The sequence below is a fragment of the Ailuropoda melanoleuca genome, chromosome X, assembly GCF_002007445.2.
Source record: "Ailuropoda melanoleuca isolate Jingjing chromosome X, ASM200744v2, whole genome shotgun sequence".
NCBI classification, from domain to species: Eukaryota; Metazoa; Chordata; class Mammalia; order Carnivora; family Ursidae; genus Ailuropoda; species Ailuropoda melanoleuca.
In genome coordinates, this window is record NC_048238.1 from 71,150,558 (window position 1) to 71,154,622 (window position 4,065).

General features: G+C 40.5%; 1 pseudogene; it reads left to right on the forward strand.

Moving 5' to 3' along the window:
* The first annotated feature begins 1,879 nt into the window (after window positions 1-1,879).
* LOC117797425 lies at window positions 1,880-2,496 on the forward strand (annotated as a pseudogene).
* The last annotated feature ends 1,569 nt before the right edge of the window (window positions 2,497-4,065 follow it).

Genomic DNA, 4,065 nt, shown 5'->3' on the forward strand with positions numbered 1-4,065 from the left:
GGTCATCGGCTCCGGACTCCACCCCACTGAACCTCACCTATATTCCACAACCTCATCACTTGGGTTTGATGAATTTGCTACAGTGGCTCACAAAACTCAGAGAAACATCTTATTTACTTATTTTACTTACCCATTGTATTTACTAGATTACTGTTTTATTATAAAAGGATATAACTCAGGAACAGCCAGATGGAAGAGATGCGTAAGGGAAGGTATAGAGAAAGGGGTGCAGAGCTTTTGTACCATCGCCAAGTACACCACCCTCTCCAAATCCCCATGTGTTCACCAACCCAGAACAGCTCTGTGCCCCATCTTCTTGGGTTTTCATGGAGGCTTCATTATGTAAGCATGATTGATTAAATCATTAGCCATTAGTTATTTTTAAAGTTTTTTTTTTCAGTAATCTTTATGTACAATGTGGAGCTCGAACTCACAACCCCAAGATCAAGAACTTCTTGCCCTACTGACCAAGCCAGCCAGCAGCCCCTGGCCAATGGTTATTGAACTCTATCTCCAGTCGCTCTCCCTTCCCCAAAGGGTGGTGTGGGGTGGGACAGAAAGTTTCAACTCTCTAATCACAAGATTGGTTCCCCTAGCAACCGGCCTACCTTAGGTTACCTCAGGTCTTGCCAAGTTGTCTCATTAACATAACAAAAGATACTGTTACCACTCTCTTGGTTTAGGAAATTCCAAGAGTTTTAGGAGCTCTGTGCTACGAGACACAAAGACCAAATACCTATTTCTTATTATAAATCAAAATGTCATATCTATAAATAGGTTTTGTTTTACTCTGATGCTTGCCCAAAGACTGAAATAGCTACAGGCCAGAGTTTTTGTCTTCAGATAAGAATGACTGCTTCAGAGCCCTGCAGAAATCGATTTCAACACAAAGAGGATGAAAATTTGCCTAGTAAAGAAAACAATGAGTGAGCCCCTTTAAGATTCAGACAGTGCATTACTTACCTAGACATTAAAAGGATGAGTAGACAAAGGTAACAGTTCTCGTCCCTAGCACTGGGAAACCCCAAAAGGGGCCAGAAGACTGCAACATGGATTATAGGACACCTTGTTTCTGGGGAGTCAATACTGTCCTGCGGCTCAACAGTTCTATAGCCTATAGCTGTACCTCAAAAGAGAAAGACTCAAACCCATCAAAATCCAGGAGGCAACAAGAAACTCTTAGGATAACCTCCTGCTAGATAAGAAGGCAAGTGGGAAATGCTGTGGTAACAGCTTTTCAGAAGGCTTCCAGGCTCATGTCTGGAAAGCTAACAAAAGGCATTCTTCTGTGACTCAGATAAGCTGAGGTTTGAGTCTAGCCTACATGGCCAATGTGGATACATGCAGAGTTGTTGTGGTGCTAGAAAGGAGCTGTTTCCCCAAAAAGGAGTATGCTAGATGGTTTAGTCTAACACTTGAAAGAGTACATTTGTGGATATGGACTTCTGAAGTCTTTGCTTCAGCAACTTAAACCATACCAATGGACTGAGTCATGATTTTCAGGATGCTTTTTTAGTTGAGAAGCAGATGGGTCCATGAGACTACTAACCTAAGATCCAGCAGAACAAGAGTTAATCATATAGGACTGAATGACCTGATGAGGGATGATTGTAGTTTTTGTTTGGAATATTGTTGATACTGTTTTAATCTATGTTCTGGATCTATAATGTGGCCCTACATCTTTCTGACACTATCTATAACCCATAACAATTTACTACTTACTGCATTTGTAAATTGAAATAAAACATTTGTAAATGACTTTTTTTCTCACTGACCCACAACCCTCTGTAGAATTTACAAACTCTAATTGGGTCTTCTTACTTTTAATTGCAATATAATGATTTGCACAGATTCAGTAATAATGTGTGCTCCTTGGAGCATGGTAACAATGAAGGTGAAATAGGACATGTCCCCACCCGGGGGGCGGGGTATGGCCCCATCGACTACAGGTGGAACCTGTCGGACTACAGGATGTTTGCTGTGGGCATTGGGACATCGCTCTTAAGGTACTAGAGCAAGGGGCACCTGGGTGGCACAGCGGTTAAGCGTCTGCCTTCGGCTCAGGGCGTGATCCCGGCGTTATGGGATCAAGCCACATCAGGCTCCTCCGCTATGAGCCTGCTTCTTCCTCTCCCACTCCCTCTGCTTGTGTTCCCTCTCTCCCTGGCTGTCTCTATCTCTGTCGAATAAATAAATAAAATCTTAAAAAAAAAGATACTAGAGCAAGATGAAGTGGAACCATGAAGTCAGGCAACTGCAGATTGAGGACTTGGAGGCCTGCATCGTGCTGATGCCACTGTTGCAAACAGAGAAGGATGGGAGAGTCCTGAAGATGGAGAAGGAGGCCATCAGCATGAAGAATGTGCCTGACTGGAAGGTGGGCAAGCCTGTGTTCTACACAGTGCACTGGGTGACCCCCATGATGGGTGAGCTCATGGGCTGTACATGAACAAGGAGATACTCAATGCTAACTATGGCTTCATGTGGTACACGTAAGGGTCTGGACCCCTCAGACCACTGGACCCCTGTACCCTCCCTACTGGGAAAGAATAAATGCTCTGGAAACCAGCCAAAAAGTGTGCGCTCCTTTTTAACAGGATATAATTAGAAACTGGTTATGCAACTAAGGCCTTGCCTGAAATACCATATTTGAGAATGATTTTCATTTAATCATTTGAGAATGATTTTCATTTAATCAGGTATGACCAGCTATAGTTAGAGAATTAAAGTTGACTCTAAAGAACACACTGAAGAAAACTGGTTTGATTCTTGGCTAACAGGGTCTCCAGTCTTTTAGGTGAGAAAGGAACTCTGCCTTATAGGTTGGCCAGGAACTCTGAGATAGTTTGGTAACCTTGAGAAAAGAATTTCCCCAATTTATGCATCTTGGAGGTGAAATCTGGGGGATAGAGTTTCTTGGCTTTTCTTGCTAGCGTTAGGATAGGTAAATAATCAGGGGCTTTTAAAAGTACAATGTGAAAAACCCACAGCTGACATCATACTTAATGGTGAAAGACTAAAATCTTTCCTCTCAGATCAGGAACAAGACAAGTTTGCCCACTTTCACCACTTCAATTAGACATAAAGTTCTATCCAGGGCAGTTAGATAAGAAAAATAAATTAAAAGCACCCAAACTGGAAAGTAAGAAGTAAGATCATCTCTGTTCACAAATGACATGCTCTAATATGTAGAAAAACCTAAAGATTCCACAAAAAACCTTTTGGAACTAATAAACTAATTCAGCAAAGTTGTAGGATATGAAATCAATACATAAAAATCAGGTTTGGAAGACTTAATGTAGCTAAGATGTCAATACTACCGGAAGTGAACTATAGATTGATGAGATCCCTGTCAAAATTCCAATGATGTTTTTTGCAGAAATAGAAAAATTTATCCCAAAATTCATATGGAATTTCAAGGGACGCTGAAGAACCAAAATAATCTGGAAAAAAAAAAGTTGGAAGTCTCACACTTCCTGATTTTAAAACTTAGTACAAAGCTACAATAATCAATGTGGTGTTGGCATAAAGACAGACCTTTAGATCAATAGAATAGAACAGAGAACCCAGAAATAAACCTCTGCACAGATGATCAATTGATTTTTGACAGGAATGCCAAAACCATTCAATAAGAATAGTCTTTTCAACAAATTGTTCTGGGGAAACTGGATATCCATATGCAAAAAAATGAAGTTGGACTCCTACCCTATACCACATACAAAAATTAAGTCAAAATGGATTTAAGACCCAAATTTAAGACCTGATATTATAAAACTCCTAGAAGAAAACATAGGAGAATATCTTCATGACACAGATTTGGCAATTATTTCTTAGACATGACACCAAAAGTACAAGCAACAAAAGCAAAAATAGACAAATGAGCCTACATCAAACTTAAAAATTGTGGAGCAAAGGAAGCAATCAACACGGTGAAAAGGCAACCTACTGAATGGGAAATAATATCTGCAAACCATATATATAAGAGGATAACATCCATGATATATAAAGAGCTCTTACAACTTGGGACATCTGGGTGGCTCCAATGGCTAACTGTCTGCCTTCATC